Genomic DNA, 21,934 nt, shown 5'->3' with positions numbered 1-21,934 from the left:
ATGGATCAGAAAGGAAGGGGTGGGTGCAGCATTATAACAGGAGAATTTGGCTTCTTTCTCTTGGTCTTTTCAGCCATTTGGGCTTAATACCGTTCAGTCTTCCTGATTTGTTTTCCTTACCATTTAAATTTTCCTTCTTCCCTTGATAATCTCCTTTTTCTTTCTATTTTTCCCCCTCTTTTCTTTCTTTTGCTTGCATTTAAATTTTTTTTTTTCTTTTACCTTCCTATACAGGATGATAAGTGAGTCAGACAGATATCAGATGGAAAATATGGGTAAACATCAATCATAAGATTCACTAACTAATTAGAATATGTTGCTACTTAAAAAATTTGTTTTATATCTTTTATCTTTAGTTAGAAAGAAGGAAAGAAAAGATAAGAAGAAAGATAAGGGAAAAAAAGAGTAGAATGAAAAAAGGAGAGAGAAAATTTTTCGTTTACTTATTCATTCAAGAATGCTGTTTCCAGGGACGCCGAGTGGCAAAGTTTGTCAAACGTCTGCTTTGGGCTCAGGTCATGATCCCAGAGTCTTGACAGAGAGCCCTGCATCAGGCTCCCTGCTCAGCCAGGAGCCTGCGTCTCCCTCTCCCTCTGCTGCTCCCCTTTCTTGTGCTCTCCTGCTCTTTCTCTGTCAAATAAATAAATAAAATCGTCAAAGAAAAAGAAAAAGAATGCTGTTTCCAGAGAAAGAAAGCCAAAAAGATAGAGAAGATACAACAAAATGACTTATGGTATTGTAATTTTATTATACATTTCCCCTTTGAAGTCAGCGAGTAAAGTAGAGACACCAGGAGGCAGAAGATGAAGGTGTGATTAGTCTTCTTCTGTTCCTTTAGGTCATGTTATTCTTCATATCAAAGAGGTGGAGTTAAATCTACCCCTGGGACTTAGTGACCAGCTCAACGAATAGCATGATCTGGGAATGACTTTTGGGGACTTCTGAGGCAAGGCTGTAAGAAGCCTGGGTCTTTTGGAACATTGACTGTGGTATGCGCTCTTTTGGAATCCAGCCACTACTTTCAGAAAAGCTCAAGTCATCTGAGACCCTCCAGTTGCCAACCCCAAATAAGATGATAGCCGCATCCCTGGCCAGTCATGTAAGTGAACCATCTTGACATCCAGCTCAGTAGAGCTATGGATGGTTGCAGCCCCAGCTGACCTCTGACTGCAGGTACTGGGGGACCCTAAGACAGAACTGCCCAGTGAGTCCCAGTCAATCCACAGAACAGTAACACACAGGAATGAATTACTGTATTAAGCTACTGCACTTTAGTGTGATTTCTTTTTTCTCTCTTTTTTAAAGATTTTATTTATTTATTTATTTATTTGTCAAAGAGAGAGAGAGAGAGAGCACAAGCAGAGGGAACAGCAGGCAGAGGGAGAAGCAGGTTCCCCAGTGAGCAAGGAGCCCGATCTCAGGACCCTGGGATCATGACCTAAGCTGAAGGCAGACACTTAACTGACTGAGCCACCCAGGTGTCCCTGGTGTGATTTTTTATATAGCAATAGATAATTCCTTCATTCTTATATGAGTCATAAAGAATGCTTTATCAAGTGTTTGAGAGATTCCTAATGTCACCCCGAATTTATGCACATTTTTTGTTTTTGTCTTTCTCCTAAAAATCACTTTATTACTCAATAGCTTTGAAATTAGAATCTGAATTGACCTTGATCAGAAATCTTAGGAAATACTTAAGCAAATATTTTGTTTTTTATCATTTTAATTTATTTTTAAGTAAGCTCCACACCTCTTGGGGAGCCCAACATGGGGCTTACAATTAGAACCATAAGATCAAGACCTGAGGTGAGATCAAAGTCAGATGTTTAACTGACTGAGACACCCAGGCACCCCAGCACCCCCCACAAATATTTTAAACACCATCATATTTTGAGTACTGGCTCAGGATAAAGTGATACAGATGTGACAAAAATAATTCTCATGTGTAATCAAAAGAGTTTAAGTCCTACCTCTCTGTCATTTATCACTGTGTGATCTAGGGTAAGTTATTTAATGTCTCTAATTCTAGTTTCCAATGATATACTGTATTTGAAAGTATTTAGTAGTGCCTAGCACAGCATATTCAATAAATGTTCATTTCTTTCCATTTCTATGAAAGTCTCATGTTCATAAGTGCAACCATGTCGAAACTTAACCTTATCATACTGCTTCCTAAAACTATTTTTATTGGTTATCAAATATTACCCTTGATAAATATTTCATAAGCTTCCGTAATATTACCTTTACTAATGTGATCTACTTTACTTTTCCTGTGGGATAACTTATTTAGTAGATCTGGGGGACTCATTCTGTTACTAGATCCTCACAAAATACTTTTGTGACCACCTTCTTTGTTTTTCAAGGACATGACCCTGTTTCATATCTTGAATGTGGTTCTCTACCCTAGTACAAATGTTAATAAGTGCATACCAAATAAGAATTTTAATTCAGTTCATCATATGTTTATGTATTTAAATTTAAGAGTCAAATTGATATAATTGGTAACATTACCCATTTGCTTTGATTTGAGATGCCAAGTGATTGAAAAATTTTTTTAATTTGGAAGTGAATTACCTTGCTTATTTGAATTTATCATTTTTGCATAATTAGGATGAACTAATTTAATTTGCAGTTATCCTTTTAAATGACTTAAATGATGTCTGCTGAAATACTCAAGGCCACATGATTAGTGGAGTCACCCCGAATATTACTGATTCTCGTGGGTAGGAAAGGACAATGGGACTTGTGAAGCCCGGGAATAAAGTTACAAGCTTGATCTTTTCTCCATTAATATATACGTATATATATTTTTCTTCTTGGTTCCCCAGGCCTCACTCTAGGCTGCTCTATGTTTTCCAGAGGGACCACACATTGCAATTTGGTGATGGTCCTCCTTTTCCAACTCTGTTCTGATTCCGTGTCATTTGCACTTGATGTTCAGCTCACATCTCGTCTCTTCCCTCAAAGGGAAGGCTGGTTACTCATTTGGTGGGTTATGGTAAGAATCCCCAACAGTGCTTTTTATGGGACTGAGATTCTTCCAGCAAATACTACTTTTTGATGATACGTTTTAATGAGCCTTTTAAAAATTGGGACACCAGACTATGGCTAGTGAAGCTGGAACCTATAATTTTAGAACAGTGTTTACAGTCTAGTTTTGCTCCCATTAAAATGGCTGCCCATTAAACTCATTAGTAGAATCCACCATATTGTGTTGCTTAACTTTTTCCATCTTCTTATGGTTTTTCATTTTTTCTCTCACAGAAAGCACTGGGCCTAAATAAATCCTTTACTCTTCTATGCTTTCATTTTGACCCTACTACTGTTGCAGATCAATCAAATTTCTTCCTTATGGCAATCTCCACACCACCAATCTCCAACAACCTTGTTAACCAGGTTTTCAAATATACCCTCAAGACGTAGTCAACAAAGGTGGACTCCCCACCCGCCCTCATATGGGACATTTTCAGGAAGTAGGAGTTCTGTCTTATTCTTTTCAAGGAGCTTTCAGACCAAAAAATGAAACAAAGTAGATAACTTGTTACCAACCTTAGAATCTCATTTGAAACTATTTTCTACAGCTCAAAATGTGGCATAAGGCAGATCTTTACTTAAGAAGAGGCTTATTATTTAAGTCGTCTTGAAGACCCTGAGACTGCCTGTATGAGTACTGCCGTGGGAGAATGTGAAGCACAGTCTTGGTCACTCCAGTATCTAATTTAAGTGCAGAAAGTGAGATCATCTCCCAAAGCACAGGAATTGATTTTACCTCAAGCCCCTTCTTGGTATTAAACTCCTACAATCACAGACTATAGAAAAGGAAGAAATTTGCTGTTCATGCTGTCTGATTTTGCAAACCAGGAAACTGAGACTCAGAGGTGCGAGCTCATTAAGCTCATCTGGTTATTTAGTTGGTTTCTTGGATGAGGATTGTTTCAGAAAGGAGGCAGAAAAGTAGAAGTATTCAAAAACTATTTAGGAACTGTAACATCAGCACTGACTGGTGGGGGGGTGGCATGGTGCTGAGAGACTGAGTACCCATAGAGGAGGGGCATGGTGCTGAGAGACCAAGTACCTCACAGGGGAGAGGTGCGGTGCTGAGAGATTGAGTACCCATGGGGGGGGGGTGCAGTGCTGAGAGACTGAGTACCCACAGGCATGGGGCATGGGGCTGAGAGATTGAGTACCCATGGTGGGGGGGCAGTGCTGAGAGACTGAGTACCCACAGGCATGGGGCATGGGGCTGAGAGATTGAGTACCCATGGTGGGGGGGCAGTGCTGAGAGACTGAGTACCCACAGGCATGGGGCATGGGGCTGAGAGACTGAGTACCCACAGGGGAGATTCAAAGATGGTACAGTCTTTAGCTTTAGGACCTGTGCAAATGAGAGGCATTCATTTTGAAGGAGGACACAGGAAAAATGTATCTGCAGAAAAAGATGATGAGTTCAATCTGGGAGTTTTGGGTGCCTTTGCAAAATCCAAGATAATGCATTACAACTGAATATACACAGAGGCGCAAACCATGAGACTCTTGAATTAGGAAAGTTTCATAAAGCGTATTTCTAAGAGGACGTGAGCATTATCCACAGACAATGTGAGGCCAAAGAAGACAAAGATGGAAAAGCATCTGTTAGGTTTAGCTATAAGGCAATTATTGGTGACCTTGGCAGGTGATGGTTCAGTGGAGTAGTGTGATGAGAAGCCAGACTGAGGTGGGCTGGAAAGTGAGTGGGAGGTGGGAAGTCAAAAAACAAATATGAGGAACTATGAAGTTTAGGACAGTTGAGGGAAGAGAAGTAGGGCAGGCCCCACAGAGGAAGATGTAGAGGGAGGTTTATCTGACATGAGACAGAGCTGGACACGTTTCAGTACCGGTGGTAAGAGGCCAGTTTTTCTACGGAAGTAATTTTTCTCTTCTCTAGCTCCTGCCCTCTGTCTAAAGTCCTGTGTAGTTCCTGGAAATCTCAGAGCAGATCTTTTAGGAGCATCAGAAAGATCTCTTGCTAATCCATTATCAACTCACTCTTAACAACCAGCTTTTGTTATCAACTCAGTAAGCCTGTATTCCCCTCTGACTACTTTCCAGATGCTCACGCTCACATTAGATAAAAACATCTCTCAGATTTGTTAATGGGGGTAAAGAGAGCAGAACTAATCTTCCCACATCTCAAATTAGCCTATATTGAGGAGTTCAAACTGAGAAATTAACATTTTAGAGCCATTTTTAAAGATTTGAAGAAATCATAGTTTATGATTAATATTAATCACAGTTTCTGACTCTTTTTACAATTACTTCACTACTTTTTATTGATTGCCTACTATACAGCAGATCTTTGACATGAAACACCTAAACATGACCTGAATATCTTGATTACTGAATATTTTATATTTTGAAGAGAAAGTTCTGGGATTTATGGTGATGTTCTCTGCTATGTCAAGACAGTGTTCTTTAAGGTACAGCTGAAACTCTTCTGACACCTTACATCCAGATTCCTTTTCTATCACTGAAGTAAATCCCTGTCATGTGATTATTCTCAGTAGGAAAAAGCGCTGCTTCTCATTGTGCAAGTTGAGGAGGCCAGATGGCTTCTTTGGATGAAATGGGTAACTGAGGTGTAGACAACAGACCCAGTCAGTCAGTGAGCTTTCTCACCAGGAGTTACATTGAGGGAGTGGTAGGGAACCCCAGGGACACTGCTGATGGCAGCAGTGCTGAATGTCCCCCCCAGAGGTGGGGTGCATGGTGACAGCCCAGCCAGGCTGCCTGCTCCTGGCTACAACTGCCCGGCCTCCCTGCGTTCCCACCTCTGCTCTGAGCCTGCTTCCAGTTGATTCATTGAGCTCCCTGAGACCCGCCTAAGAAATTTCTCTTCTGCTTAGGTTAGCCGGAGGCAGTTTCTATTGTTTGCCATCAAGAACCCTGACTGATTCAGAGGGTCACAGTGGAATAATAAAGCAACGAACCCAGACATTTATATTCAGCTTATGTTTGTGGCCTGCGAGCATCCTGCTGAATGCTCTAAATAAATGATGTCACCAAATCCTCAAAACAACAGGGTGAGACATGTGGGTCTGTTCTCTCAAGTATCATCTGAAGGCCCTCCTCTTTCATGAGGCTTTTCTGACCTCTTCTCCCTCTTGTAAGTCGCCTTGATTCCTCCTTTCTGTCCACTGTATGTCCCATAAAAAGGAGAGAAGGTGTAGGTATATGTGTTTGTGTTTTTGTTACAATGTACACTTATACCTATACCTCTCCCCCCCTTTATATATATATACACACACACACACATATCTCACATATATAAAGTATATTGATAATATTTCAATATACAATATACTATATATATTTTATTTCCTTACCACTTATTAAGCTCTTACTATGTGTAGTTGTGCTCCGCAGTTCACTTGTATTATCCTATGCTGTTCCCACCAGAACCCTATGTGTTGGATTTATTTATCCATTTTACAAAAGAGGAAATGGAAGGTTAAAATATTTTTAAGATGTTACCCTTTTCAAGAGTTGTAGAGTGTTGAGATTTGAACATATTCCATTTTGGTTTTTTGACTTCCAACACCTCTGCTCTTAATACTCTGTAAATTACCTTATTCTCATCATGCTCCTCTGAGTGATGCTTCCTTCCCATCCTGGCTAAGATGGAGTCTGCATTTTCCTTCCCCCGCCCCCTCACTCTTCCAGGAGGAAAGGCAAATTCTCTGTTCCTTATGATACTTCATCCATGCCTCCGTCCATGACAGACACCACAAGTCAATGATTATACTCTGCCCCATGAACCATCTCAAAGACCTCTCTCCCCCTGTTCAACAGGAAGTCACTCCCACTTGGTTAGAGATGAATCTCGTTTGCTATTCCTGAACCAGAACAATGCTTCTCCCATAAATAAACATGCTTAGCAAATTATTGTTGGAGTATTGCTTTTTTCTTTATCTCACAGATGAAGAAATCATAATTAGAGAATTAAATAATAAGCCATTCACCTGGGGCTATTTGTGTCCATCTCATTGGGTTTTTGTGAGGATTAATTGGATTAACGCACATAAAACTCTTCAAATCGCATCGTGGCACAAGGTAAATTAGGTATTAGGACTACTGTTCAAAAGCCCACAGGTTGTATCCGGGAGAGTTAAATCCATAGAGATAGAAAAACTGATGGTGGTTGCCAGGGACTGGGGAAGGAGGAATGGGGTGTGACTGCTTTAATGGGAATACGATTTCCTTTCGGGATGATGAAAATGTTGGGCACTAGCTAGATGTTGTACCACATTGTGACATACTAAATGTTCCTAAAAGGTACGCTTCAAAATGATTAATGTTATGGTTTATGAATTGACTCAAAAAACCAAAAAACAAAAAAACAAGTCACAGAGGTTGTAATGGCTGCCAGGACCAGGAAGACCTAGAGAGTGAGTGCTCACCTCACCCTAGTCCCCGCCCAGGTAATATAGCCAGAATGTGGACTTTAGTTCTCTAAATAAAGCGTTCTTTCCACGTCAATATGTTGCTTTAGAAATCAGGGAAATTTATCCTTGCTGCTAGGAGGTTGTGATCTATGTGCTGATAACTGTAGATGCAGGAAGAATGTTCCTACCTCAGGCAGGAAAACCAATGAAATTTTAAAGTCGTTTATAAGTTTACCAAGCAGTTTTGGAGAACAATGGATTGCAGGTAATCGGAACTTACTGTGCCTGAGTGACCCCTGTACTGTGCATAGTAAATATGACAAGGGGAGGGGTGGGCCCGGAGGGAACTCTTGAAAGTTCACAGTCTGAAACGTCTCTACCTGCGCTTGGGGGTCTGTCTTTACGGACTGCAAAGGAAACTCAAAGACTAAGGAATTGTATCTATAGAAAGCCAAGTGACATCATTCTTCTCCCTGGTCTGTAGTCAGCTCTACTGAGTGTGCTGAGGCATTAATGGGGCTGGTGATGGCCGCTTAGTCTTGTGTAAATAGACCTTAGGGTACAGTCATGACTTTGCCATTAAGCATGAAGCGACTGGGAGAGTCCTCGTGAAAACAAATAAAATCTCAGATCTTGCGTTGCTAATCTTTGCTTTATTTATAATTGTGTAGATGTCTTGTCGCAACAGCCCATTTCATAAACACAGCCACTTTATTGCTCCTTAATAAACAGGAAGATATTAATAAACAGCCACCTCTCATTTTAAGGCAACTTGACATATAGAACTTGACTAAAAATTAAGAGGCAAATGCATGTTTTAATTTATTACATGTTGTTCTTGTATTTGTTTAAAAGGGATGTTGAGGTGGCCTTGATCTGATTTCTGGTTCAAGTGGGAAGCTTGTCATCTACCTCCTTGTAGTCCTGGTCCCTGATACACCTGTGGAACAGAGGGTTATTTCTATTGCTTATAAAACCTTAATGACACCTTGAAAAACTTTTTAGGTATTTTTCTCTTTCTTTCAGCATAAATTATGAACCTTCTCCCTCTGCCACCAGAGTTATAGAGATAACATTCTCATGAGAAGATGGTTACCATCAGAGCTACCTGTAGCATAAGTGATAAGGACCATTCTGAAGTTTGGAGACTGAGTACCAGGAGAACAGAGGAGAAAGGATGTTGAACTCTGTTGGCCAGACTAGGGGTGGGGGTTTGGTATGGGGTGAGATTTGTAGAGGGTTGATTAAAGAGATGGCCTTTAAACTGGACCTGGAAGAATTTCCTTGGATGGGAAGGAAGCAGGAGGGTGTGTGTGTGTGTGTGTGTGTGTGTGTGTGTGTGTGTGTGTTGGGGGCAGGGAGGAAAGTTTCCAGAGCAATGGAAGAACCCAGAACGCTTCGTGTTTGTATTCAGAAAGAGAAAGATATCTGCATGGTCGGAATGTGGGAACGAGCTGGAGGGGTAGGTCCAGGAAACAGTTAGCTGAACACATCTTGCTTCCCTAGTTGATCAGTGAGAAAGAACAAGGATGTGGAAACTTTCGCTGGCCCATGTTAACTTCACCAAGATGAGAAGGCAGAGAGTCATGGCAGAAGGACACAAAGGGGGAAAAAGACCAAGAAAGACAAAACTTTCTCCCTAGGAGTACAGTTGATTATCATGATTTTAGATGGCAGATGTCAGAAAATAGACTACTGAGGGCCCGTCTTAGCAAAGGTGTTACCAGCGAAGGTGCTTTAATGATCTGTGCAGACATGTCAGTGTGGGTGAAGTGGCTCAGAGTCTAGTGGCCGCCATTTGTAATCCCGCAGAGTATCACTCTTTCTTCAGCTTTCATTTTCAGTGTTTTTATTTGCAGATTTCTTTTGGGGATTAATTTTTATCATATCATTATCTATACTCATTTTAGATGAATAACATTTGTGTTTAAATATTTTCTCTACTCTTAAGGCTGATTTCATTGGTCTGAGGTTCATTTTTTCTCCTTGAGGACTATAATTCCATTTTTTGCCAGGAGAAAGTGGGAAAATTCTGCTTTATCACCAGTTTTAAGTAATTTGAATATTCCATACATCAGTTACAGTTATATTTGCCAGAGTTTCACAATTAAAGAATATTATCTATGCCAAGTATTTGCCATCTGCCAATCCCAGTGAGCTTTTCACCTGTCTCCATTCAGCTCTGTGCTTACCACCGGCTGGGCTTCCTTGCTGGCTGATATCCAAGGCACCAGTTCGCCCTGTCTCAGGGCTCGGGCAATCACCCCCTCCCTTTCTCCCTGTAGGCCTCAGGGTGCTCTCTTTTGTTGGAAGCTCCCCTCCGTCATCTTCAGTTTCTAGTCCCACCTATGTCTTTGTTAACCCCTCAGTTGCTCTCTGAACATTTCCTGTTTCTTGCAGGACCCGACTGATGCATGATGTAGATATGGTCACGGAAAGCGCACTGAAGATATATCTGTGATGCTTTCATGAGTTTATTAAACAACTTGCATTCAGTGGAGTACAATTAGGAAACAGCTTTTTCCCCCTTTATATCAAAATGTAACATAAAACATTTTAAAGATGTACCAACAACTAACAATGTTCTTTAGGGTTTTTTCTTCCTCACCTCTTGAAAACAGCTCAGGCAGAGTCACATTTGGTTATTATTGAAGTTATATTTTGGGGTATTAGAAAACCTAGTTCAACATAAAACAAACACACAAAACCCCAGACCTTCCATCCTATGCACACAATTAAAATCTTCCCTCAAGTTCTCTACCCTCTCCTCAACCCAATTCTGACTAGAAGCTCGGGGTTTGACGGTGGCAAAGATGGGCAGTATCTGTTCTTTCACTCTCTCCTTTCTTCCCCTGTGCCCCTAGACTCCCAGACTGTGGGTTTTTATAGACATGTAGCATGGGAGTAAGATACCAGTTTCCCTCTGGCAAGTGCTGCCTTCTCAGCAATTCACTTGAAAAGCCGTCCTCAGTTGTTCCCGACAGGTGAAGGCATCCCTCCTACCTGTGTATATAAATTTACCTTTGAGGAACTTTCTAATGAATTTCTAGTTTTCCCTTTCCTAGGCTGCCAGGGAGGTGAGCAATGGATGCTCTTGTGCCTCCCTAAGAGGACACTATCATCTGTTTCAACAGCTTTGCGGCTTTAGCTAAAATCGCGAGACATCAGGAAATGTCTAATCTCACATCTTGTTTCATGTGCATATATTAAAAGGCATATTAAGAAGAAGAGGAATACAGATGGAAGGAAGAACGTGAGAAAAAGAAAAAAGTGAGGAAATGGGGGAGAGAAAAATAAGGAAAAGTGGGGAGAGGAAAACCAAGAAAAAAGACCCCGTCAACCTAGATGTCTTTTAATTCTCGCTAATAACTTGCCTTATATTAGTAGACTCTAACGTTGCATTGGATGCTAAACTATGTTATTTTATTTGTAAAGAGTTCAGCATAGTGAAATTAGTGATAGTTCAAAAAAAATAGGCACTGAGGAACACTGTACTAAATTGCTAGAAATTGTTTTTTAACAATTTTCAGAGGGATTTTTCTCCTCTAATATCCATTTCATCTTCCTTGAGTGACAACGATGAAGTTTAGCAGAGATGAATCTTATCTTCTGATCCAGAGGCAGGTCCTGCTTCTGCTTCGTCTAAGCCACTCAGAATAATCTCATTTCCTTGCCATAGTGATTGATAGGAGTTTAAGCCAATCAGTGCATAGCATTTCCCTAGCACTGAGATTGTTATCAGGGTAGTCCAATCAGAGTGACATGATGGTTCTAAAAACTGACCTTGGCCTTTGCTTTGCCCTTGGATGTGAATGCAGAATCACTATCAGTGCTGCTGGCCACCATTTTATGAGGCCAGCCAACGTCTGAAGACAGATAGAACTTGGGGGTGGGGGGGCGGAATGCAGAAAAACTGAAGCAGAGCCTGGACCAAACCATGAAAAGTCCTATAGACTTTTCAGTGACAGGAGTCAGTAAATTCCCTTAATTGTTTAAACCAGTTAAATAGCTTTTCTGTTATTTGCCACAGAAATCATCTCTGCAGATAACACTTCTTTTGCATGAGTAAATTAAATGGAATTAAAACAGTCCTCATTAAAAGACAATACATTGTTTCTGAATATCAAATACATTTACAGTTTCTGTTATGTGTATATTGTAAAGGATCAAAACTAAAACCAAAGCTGAATCTTACTGCCTCATTCACACAGAATAAGGGCTATGGAACTTAAAGGAAAACAAATTTTTTTCATGAACTATCTTAATATTAAAGTTGCTTGAAGCTAAGGGAAAAATTACAGATGAGCTAGAACTGAAAGAATTTTTGAAAGCATGACAGTTACTTTGACATAAACTTCTGCCAAGCTAGGCAGAATAGAAATAAACAGAAAAGCCAACTATCAAAAACACAACTGGTAACACTTTAAGGTCATACTGTCTGCCAGAGACTTTGTATACATCATCACACTGAATTCTTACAATAATCCTTTGAGATAGCTATTGTCCCCTCCCCCACCTCCTCCGCCCTTTTATGTTTGTGGAAACAGGCTCTGAAAGGAAAAGTCATTTGTTCAAGATCATATAGTTATTTAGTACCAGAGACAGGCTTTGAATCCAGATTATGCTCTTTCTACAAACTTGCCGTCTCTTTCTAAGAGAGAGCTAGAAGCTACACGGGTCTGTAATGCCAGGTGGGGTTGGAACAGTTCAACGGAAACTATCATATACGGTTTCAGAATGCATTGATCACTTGCTTTATGTGCTGGAGGTTTGTTATACCTCAGACCCTAAGCTTTAGTCTTTTCAGTATTATTTAATTTACAAACAAGTCTGGCCCCTTCCTTGGGAAGAGCAAACAGAAGGGAAGAATTGGATTCGGTCGTGTTTGCTTCCACATAACCTACCCAAACATAGGACGCCTTATTCTGATGCACTGCTTCCTTCTCATTTTCCTAAAAAGATTCATAAACCCTTTGCCAATATGATAAGTGTTGGGGGAAATGAGTTTCTGAATTGTCATTCTAGGAATTGCCTTTTGCAGCTAAAACTTCACCACTTAGTCAAGCCCTCCCCTGCCATCTGCTCAGCTCCAAAACTGCTGCAAAGGTTGAGAGGAGTGAACCGCATCCGCGATAGAAATTCCATGCCTTGAAACCCTCTCTCATCTTTCCAGCTTGTTGAATGTGGGCTCCAGAGGATCACACTTTGAGGCTCACCAGGATATTCTCATGAGGTATCAGGTCTTCGGAGGCAACCCGTTTATCACCAACTCATTGTTCCCAGCAATTCTTCAGCACCAATCTCATGGTCCATGGTTGCCAATTCATCTCGTCCCCAGCTCTAGGGCCGATGTCATCTTAGAGAATTTAAGGACACCTGGTTCCGTTTTGATGGCTTACTATCGTTAGTCTGTGGTGTCTGGGAGTGATTTGCTGGCACACAGTAGGTGCTGTCCCTCAGGTTTAATTGTTAGATCCTTCTCTAGCTTTTGTCAGGAACCCTTCTTGTGTTGTTGTTCTGGAACTTACACCCTATCTTTTCTTTCTGTGCTCAGAATAAATTTTCATTGTGTAAGGCACCCAATGTGTGGAACTTTGTTATAGTAGCCCTAGGAAACTAATTTGTCCTGTCTCTGCAGAATGTCTCATCTGAATCTCAGGTGTCCCTGGCTAGGACTGTCCCGGCACAGTGGAGCCCAGACACCTGCATTCTTTGCCTTTTCTTTTCTGAAGCAGCTGTTTCTTCTCTGCATTGATGGTTAGTCCCTCGATGCTGAAGAGCAAGAGTTTATCAAGGACTGAAGCTCTTTTATTAGCAATTCAGCCCTATTGGAGGCCTGGTTAAGTCTTTGATACTCGCTTCCATGCCTCTCTAACACTTTGTTCATTCAGCATGTTTGTTTATTAGAGAATTTTTGCCAGGTAATGCTGCCAGTCAGAGACACACAAAGTGTCTTAGGTCATGGTCTCTAGAAGCAGAGAGTGAGGTGGGACTCCTTATGCAAGTGATAAACTGAGGGAATGCTGGAAAGGGGGTGCACATAACCAAGCTAGGTGGGGGAATGGAATGGAAGGGAGTGGGGGTGGTTGTCAAAGAACATTCCCTGAGGCACTGACTCAAAAATTGAGTCCTGAAGGGTAAGACAAGATGGTGGTGGAGAGGAAGGAAATTTCAGGTGGAAAGTGTGAGGATGGATGTTAGTGAACAGGGCTGCATTGTGATTTTTGTGTGCCCTAGGCATTTTTGCCTAAAATATTAAAAACTGTATTTTATGGACTGCATTGATATAAGTATATGTGGAATCCAGGTTGGATTATATTTGTTTATTTTTGTAGATTTTAAGAGTTTGAAACATTTTCATGGGCCCCTAAAGGAACTAGGGCCTGTGCCTATTGTTCCTGTGGATATGGCGGCCCTGCTGGTGGACATAGGAATATGTGGAAGGCAGCCCTGACTACTTGGGTGCTGCCAGATGTTAGGTGTGCAGGCTTTTCTGCCTTTGCGCCCATCCCTGCCTCATTGCCTTCTCCTCCTCAAACCATACTCTACTGAGACTGGGCTGGGTTGAATAGTGCCTCCCCTAAATCTGTCTCTACCTCAGAATGTGATTATTGAGAAATAGTGTCCTTGGAGATATAATTAGTTAGTTTAGGGGAAGATCCTGGATTTGGGTGAGCCTTTTATCCAAGGACTGGTGTCCTTATAAGAAGAGACGACACAGAGGGAAGAAGGTGATGGGAAGAGGGAGGCAGAGATTGGAGTGATGCAGCTACAAGCCAAGGAACACCAAGAAGCTAGAAGAGAGGCACAGAACAGATTCTTCCCTAGAGCACTGAGAGGAAACATGGCCCTGGTGACATCTTGCTGATGAATTTCTTAGCCTCCAGAATGGTAAGAGAATAAATTTTCATTGTGTAAGGCACCCAATGTGTGGAACTTTGTTATAGCAGCCCTAGGAAACTAATTTGTCCTGTCTCTGCAGAATGTCTCATCTGAATCTCAGGTGTCCCTGGCTAGGTCTGTCCCGGCACAGTGGAGCCCAGACACCTGCATTCTTTGCCTTTTCTTTTCTGAAGCAGCTGTTTCTTCTCTGCATTGACGGTTAGTCCCTCGATGCTGAAGAGCAGGCAGAGGAATGTACAAGAGATTGCTAAGGTAGTTTTACTCCTCACAGTAGGTCCCTTCCTTCATTCATTGTGGCACATTTCTCATCAATGTAGTACTGGATGCTGGAAGAAAATCTGGAAAAGCATTTGCTTTGGGAGACAGGAGGAGGAGAGGGAGCTGGGTGCATTTATTGTTTAATATCTTTCTTTTACCACTGATTCAGCCATAAAGGCCCTGCCTATAAAACTAGGGTTTCCTAGTCTTCTTGCCACTCGACAGCAACAACAGCAAAAATTGCTGGAATATACACAAACTAGGTGCTATTGGAGAGCAAGGTCCACATCTTTTTCTACTTAGTGCTCAGCATCTGCTGCAGGGCCTGGGACATAAACATTTGCTGAATAAATTAATCTGTCATTGCATTGATGACCAAGGTGACTTAGCTCGTCAGGGTCACTGGGTAGACAGTGATCACTGCCTCACATACACACATTCTAAAGTTGCATCTTTGGATGGGACCATGACTTCTTAGATGGGGGTATATGAATGAATAGCTATGATCTTCAAGTAGGACCTCCAAATAAGTTCTCAAGACCAAATACCACTTACCTGTTAATTCACGATTAAAAGCACGATAGTTATGTGCTTTATATACCGTATTACCAGTACCAAACCGTAATTTTATAATTGCAAATTTTTGTTAGTGACTGAAAACTCTTCATTTTTGGTAGGTTTACTGGATATGGGAAGTAATTGTAATATTTACTGAGTGTTTACTGTGAACTAAGACTGTGCTAAGCACTATATATCTAGTATCACACTTAATCACTGCAACCTATCTATGAGGTTGGTATTATCACCATTTTACTGGTAAGAAAACTGCTTTTAGACAGATTTATTAATTTACCCCTAAGTGGCAGAGCTGGGATTCAGATGGTTGTTTTCATAACTGCCAAACACTCTGCTGGTGAAAGTCAAGCTTTAGTGTGCTAAAACTCATCTAGGGGAGTTTGATAAAAATAAAGATTCTTCGGTCTCATTCCTAGAGAATCAGCAGGTCTAAGGTAATCTAGGGAATCTATATATTTCATTATCATGCCGGTGACCTGAATGCAAGTGGTCCATAAACCATACTTTGAGAGGCACTGCTCTATATATAAAATGTCAAATGTGCAGTGTGATTTTATTTTTTTTTTACTCTAATGTCATAGATGTAATATCATTTTCTCTCCCTTATGGATGCCCAGTTGTTCTAGCACCATTTATTATGATAGCCATTCTTTCCCTACTTCCTGTAGTTTCATTTTTGCCATGAATCAAGCTTCTATATATGATGGGTTCTGATCATGACCTTCCTATTTTATTTTTTTCATATAATTCTTAATCATCATCCATTGAAAATATACTTTGAGAAATTCCACTGTGGACCAAAGGGCAAGAAATCTTGGAAAACCCCATGGATCAGTTTTTTTTTTTTTTTTTTTTTTTTTTTAAAGATTTTATTTATTTATTTGACAGAGAGAGAAATCACAAGTAGGCGGAGAGTCAGGCAGAGAGAGAGAGAGAAGCAGGCTCCCGCTGAGCAAAGAGCCCGATGCGGGGCTCGATCCCAGGACACTGAGATCATGACCTGAGCCGAAGGCAGCGGCTTAATCCACTGAGCCACCCAGGCGCCCCTCCCATGGATCAGTTTTTGACTCGATAGTAGATCCATAAAATTTAGAGATGCCCATTTACGAAGCAATGCTCAGTTTTTCCAGCGATCCTCAATTAAATCCACTGGACTACCCAGGGCAATTTCTGGTATTTGTCGAAATTTGTAGGAATTAGTCTTTTCCCCTTCCAACTGTTGTTGCTTTCCTTCTCCAAATCCTCTTTTACCAAATCAGCAGGACATTTTGGAAAGCAAGTCATCTTTATTAAGATGTACATTCAAATCTTACATTCAAATGTCATTAGGTAAGAAATATGACAGATAGTATTCACTTCTCAGGTTCTGCTTTTGAACGAACCTTTCCAGTCCCTGCAATTTGTGTTGCCTCCAATGGGGTGCCTGCCATAAATTCAGCATCACTGAATCCAATTTAAAAATGAAAAAAACAGCAGATTATATGTATTTGCCCATTGGAACAAAGCTGCCATTTAAATATGGCTTTATGCCAACAAATAATTTTGATGTATTGTCAGGGAAACTCTTAAATTTTTATAATATATGATATGGATTAAAAAGCACTTGCAGTGAATTGTGGGTGGGGAAACTGAGGCATAGAGCTGTGAAATTATTTAACTAAAACCATCAAGGAAATTGTATAAACAACCAGAGATTCCACTGCTTTGCTTTTCAATGAGTTCTGAGGTTGGAGGTAATCACCCAGCTGGATTCCCAAGAAGGGCAAAAACTCTCTATTAGAAATGGTTTATGCAGATTGGAAGGGGGAAAAGAAAAAAAGGAGAGAAGGAAACAAACCATGAGACTCTTAATGAGAGAGAACAACATGAGGGATGATGGAGGGAGGTGGGCAGGGGTTGGGCCAGCTAGGGGGTGGGGATTAAAGAGGGTACTTGTGATGAGCAATATGGGTATTGTATATAAGCGATGAATCATTCCATTTTACTCCGGAAACCAATATTTCACTGTATGTTCACTACCTAAATTTAAATTAAAACAACAACAAAACAAAACAAAACAATTCATGCAATACCCAGGTGTCCATTTACATCTGTAGTCATGGATAGTCAAGCAGTGACCCAGCTCGCCACAGGAAGTGTGGGGCTAAATGAAGGGTTGGCATCCAAATGATTACCTCAAAATCTCAACACTGATGCCTCAATAGTATAGAAAACATTTTGTTTTTGTTTTGTCTTCCAGTAGAGGGGAGTGAGAAACTCAGACGAGGCTGTGCTATGTACTAAGTATCCTTTCTTTATTTTCTGTTGGTGAAAAGCTCAATAACTAAGTGTTGAACAAGCTTCAGTTATTCTGCAGTTGGTCACATAACTCTTGGAGCCTCAACTGGTGATTTAATTGATGATCACTTGGGGAGAAGCAAATGGGTTTGGAGACCCGAGACATCACCCAGAGCCACTGCACTAAGGGAAGAAGTTCATGGGCTTTCGTCCATCTGCACAGAGTCTAGTGTTTCTGTCTTTTGTGTATAATTAGCTGAACTTTTCCTTCAGGAGCCTGTGTGATTCTCCTAATAAGGTAGTGATGATGCTTATATTTTCTCTGCGCTAACACAGTCATATTTTATTGTTAAATTGGAAATAAGGGTCATTATGTTGTTAATTGACGTTGATAGTTTCTCAGACAGGCACACCCCTGAGAAGCCAATGGACAGTGCTGGGGAAAAGGATGGTGAGCCTTACCTGAAGGTGGAATAGAAGTTTCTCAAGCTTCCTTGATAATAAGATTGACCTGAGGTTTTGGCTCAATATTCAGATTTCCAGTTTTTTCCTTTGAGGATGCTGCTTCAGAGGGGTTGGGATGCGTCCTCAGAATACATATTTTAATAGTTACGTGACTGTTATAGTTAAGATAGTATGGGAAACACTCCCCTAGGAAGTGTGCAATTTTGAAAGGTGGTTCCAGTCTGTGGCCGGGGTGGGGGCGTGGGGGGGTGGGTTTCCTGATTACCAAGTATTTGCCATTGTTCCCATGGAGGTATTTTTCTCTTTCTTAGTTCTTTTCCAGCTTCTGTTCTGTACCTGTCACCAACTGCCATTCAGTCCCACTTAGGCAGGTTGTTCTTAGCTCAGATTCTCATGCTTTTCTGTACCTCAGCCTGGAGTCTCCAGCTGATTTCAAATCATACCCATTCATATGTCGCAGTCACAGTGGTACCAAACGATTTGCTTTTCCATACCTATCTCAACCTCTTCAAATCTTTTGCCTTTTTCATGCTCCGTTTTCTTTTTCTTTTTTGGGGGGTGGGAGTGAGGGGGCAGAGGGAGAGGGAGAGACAGAATCTCAAGCAGGCTACATCCAGCACAGAACTCACCATAGGGCTCGATCTCGCATCCTGATCCAAAATCAAGAATTGGTTGCTTAACCAACTGAGCCACCCAGGTGAGTGCGCGTTCCATTTTCTGCAGAGAATGCCTTCTCTCACTAGTTTTCCCTCTGCACTTCTGTTTCTTCTTCAAGAATTCCGACGTTACTTCCTTAGGAGTCTTGCTGAGCTTCCCTAGGCAGAGTTAATTCTTGTCTCTGTGTTCTCGTGGCACATTGGATTTCTCTTACCTGTAACATGTGTTCAGTTATAATGATCTGTTAACTTGTCTTTCTCGCTCAGTAGGCAGCTTGGAGAGGGACAGTGTCTTCATATTTATATTCCAGTGTCTATCAGAGTGCCAGATACATAGTAAGAATTTTATAAGTATTTGCTGAGTGAACTTTAGACTTTAATAATTATATATTAAATGATTATTATCAAATAAAAAGGATATGGATTAGTTTATATAAGTCCAGATGTTCATTTGTTCATTAGCCATTTATTCAGACAGTATCTGTTGGACCTCTAGTGTAAGCTAAGCATAAGTGATTCAGCGATAAGCTAAAAAAATACATCATCCTTGCCTTCACAGAGCTTTGAGGCGAGAGAAATCTATTAATACAATAATTATGAAATGAATAGATGATTTGCTACAGTGAAAAATACCAAGGATAGACATATGGGGGCAATGAAAGAACATAATGTGGGGGTTAGGGGTAAAAACTTTATCTAAGTGCTGCTGATGAAAAGGAATTGTCTAGGGAGGAAGCAGAGGGAAGAACCTTCTAGGGTCAGGAAAAAAGATTGTTCAAAGGCCTTGGGGTAGGAGAGAGTATGGCAAGAAGAAGAGACTAAAAGATGGATGGTATGTGTGGAGCAGGGGGAGCAAATGGACCCACAGCCTGAGAAAAGGCTGTCACCTAGAGGTTAAGAGTTTTCATCAGCCATGTTCAGAATGTGTATCTTTATTCTAAGTGCAGCGGGAAACCGGTAAAAATAAACCTGAGTAGTTTGGCGTGTGTGTAATTGCAGTTTTGTAGGGATTTATACCTATCAAATGATGAATCGCTATACTGTTTATTTTTGTTTTGACCATGCAGTCTACTTCAGGACAGGAATCAGGTCTTACATTTCTTGGTGTTCCCAGCCTCTAGCACCAGACAATAAATAGAGTGGGAGACCAAGAGATGTGTGTTTCTTATTTTATTTCACATTTTTTGAGAATGAAGCTTTTTGTAAACACACTTAGAAAGAAACTTAGTTAACTAGACCCACTGAGTAGCTTAAAATGACGTTAACATTTTGTGTTTAAATTGTGAGAAACATGTTTGATATGGTGAATGGACAGCCGGTTACCCACTTCAGTCTTAATCCACAGAGGCCGTTTTGTTAAGTGCTTGGGAAACTAGTCAGCATTAAGTTTGAGAAGAGCCGGTTTCCCTTGCTTGATAAAGTTATTTTATCACTGATGATGCTTGGGGTTTTGCCATTCAAAATCAATACTAGAGCTGTAATGATTCTTTGGACTTTAAGAGTCCTTTTTGAAAATGTAGATAAAGACCTAATTGGGATTACAAGGTCTATTAATATTTGTCAACTGACATCTTTGGGATGTTTTGATGGACCCTTAAATATAAAGGAAATTATGTATTGCGGGAGAGCAGGGAATCAGTGATGTGGAAGTGAAGTCTACCTCTTCAGTTTTGCTCTGTTGTCGCCTCTAGAAACGAAAGTCATTTTGTGAATGACAGCGGTGATTGTGTTACTGACTGAAACTGAATCTGTCTGGATGTTGGTTTCACAATAAAACGAAGAGTACTTTTCTTCCTAATCTTTAGGACACTGTGAGGTTTAATGATATTAGTGAGGAAAAGGCGATGGACTTTGGGAGATTATGTTGCTTTGTCATACAAGCTGAGCTGTTGGCATCATCTACCCAGAGCCTTTGTGATTCAATGGAGTTCTCAAATCAATTTATAAACAAGTTCTTTCTGTAAGGCCAGGATTTCATTAGAACATCACTACTAATATTAGGTGTACTTTCTCAAATTTTTTCCAGACTTCTTTATTTGCCCCATTGCTCAATTAATTTCTAGCTGCTGGAGGGGACTCGAATGAGAAAGGAAACCTTTGTTGATGTTTTGGGACAAGAGTGGTTTTTCCAGAATATTCCATGATGATTTGAAAAATTAAGAACTCTGCATGACAGGGACACATTTCCACCACACACATCCATTGAGACTTTTCTTATTTCCCTCTAGGGCTTTCTCCACTCTGCCCTGTGGATTTCTACAACATCATTTTCATGTTTGGCAGTTGTTTCCCATTAAATGAATTACAACTCTGGCAAATCTTGAATTAAAGATATTTTTAAATGAATAAAGCCATTCTCTTATTAAATGTAACTGCTTTATTTTCTCACATATTTACAGGAGATGCCATAGATCTTATTTGGAGTTTTAATAAATTTTTAAATATCACCATCGGGAATAACGTTCTAATTACTCAAGCAACCACGCTAACCAAAAATGGACCCACCCTTTAATTTTTTTTACCTTTTCCTCTGAGAGATGTTCATCTCAGGTCCTAATTTGCCCAATAAGTCTGAGGCAGCGATTAGCAAACTAATCTGGCCAACAGCCTTTTTCTGTAGACAAATTTTTATTGGAACATAGCCATGATGATCTATTAAGTACTGTCTATGACTGTTTTTGTATTACAACTGAGCACAGTTGAGCAGTTACAACAGAGAACGCATGACCTGTAATGCTGAAAACATTTATTACCTTACAGAAAAAGTTTGCTGACCTCAGTCTAAGATAATGTTTCTATATATTCTTTGATTATCAGTTATGCTAGGTACTCCCTGAAAGCAAAGACCAAATACGATTTCCTTGTATCTTTAGTGCCTTTCACACTGTACTGTTAGAAAGAAGTGCTTAAGTCCAGATTGTATGAAAATAACCTAAACCAGCTGTATAAATAATCATGCTTCCCCCCACCCCAACCTTAAAGTCTATGGGAAAGAACTACTGAAAACCAGGCATAGGGTGATTTTCTACTAGGACAGTGTTGGGTTGATTTTCGGGAAGATCTGTATCAATTACTCTGATCTTGGTGTGTTGAACAGGGTTGCTTCTGTTCTCAGTTCAGCCATTCAGGCATGAAGACAGGGATGTTGGGGAGGGACCAATGCAACTTTTGCTATCCCAAGAGAACTGGGGGTAAGGTATTTATGAGAATATTCCAGTGCCCATGTGCTGGGCAGCATGGTCAAGGAATAGCTAAACTGATGTCATGGATTGTTTGTATTCCTCAAATCATTTGCCCCAGCAGGCAAATTCTGTCTTAACATTTGCTACTGTGTGAAAAAGGAGATGTTTGGGAGGAGAAAGTAGCCTGTTTTCAGTA

The 21,934-nt window shown here is 40.6% G+C and overlaps 1 protein-coding gene across 7 annotated transcripts in view; it reads left to right on the top strand.

Annotated features, from left to right (window-relative positions):
* The window catches only part of LOC116570493, a 192,042-nt gene that overhangs the window by 133,257 nt on the left and 36,851 nt on the right, over nt 1-21,934 (top strand). The window contains exons 5-6 of one of the 7 annotated variants that reach the window (XM_032307683.1): nt 13,060-14,312; nt 14,404-14,576. The exons of the other annotated variants lie outside the window; for them this stretch is intronic. The gene's annotated coding sequence lies outside the window, so the exon portion shown is untranslated. The remainder of the gene's footprint in view (nt 1-13,059; nt 14,313-14,403; nt 14,577-21,934) is intronic. 7 annotated transcript variants of the gene reach the window in all.

The sequence above is a fragment of the Mustela erminea genome, chromosome 12 (genome assembly GCF_009829155.1).
Source record: "Mustela erminea isolate mMusErm1 chromosome 12, mMusErm1.Pri, whole genome shotgun sequence".
NCBI lineage: Eukaryota > Metazoa > Chordata > Mammalia > Carnivora > Mustelidae > Mustela > Mustela erminea.
The sequence above is the reverse complement of the archived record's forward strand: the minus strand, read 5'-3'. Positions and strand labels throughout refer to the sequence as shown.